This window comes from Aplysia californica, unplaced genomic scaffold (genome assembly GCF_000002075.1).
Source record: "Aplysia californica isolate F4 #8 unplaced genomic scaffold, AplCal3.0 scaffold00012, whole genome shotgun sequence".
NCBI classification, from domain to species: domain Eukaryota; kingdom Metazoa; phylum Mollusca; class Gastropoda; order Aplysiida; family Aplysiidae; genus Aplysia; species Aplysia californica.
Window position 1 is genome coordinate 2,898,567 of NW_004797282.1, and position 298 is coordinate 2,898,864.

Below are 298 nucleotides of genomic sequence, written 5' to 3' on the forward strand. Positions count from 1 at the left end.
ATATAATATATACAGATACACACATATGCACATACACATATACACATGCTTATAGACACACATACACACATGCACTCATATACACACACACATAATACACAGATACATACATACACACGTACACACATACATGCATACATATCTCTCAAAACACACAAATATAGATACATATATTATTTTAATACCAAATACAAAAACATAATTATACAAAATCATGCTATAATGTCAATTCTACATGCATGCCATTTCAGGTTGCCACTGTGTGCACCGCCCTTGGCTTTTTCGTGTCGTGTGTCAC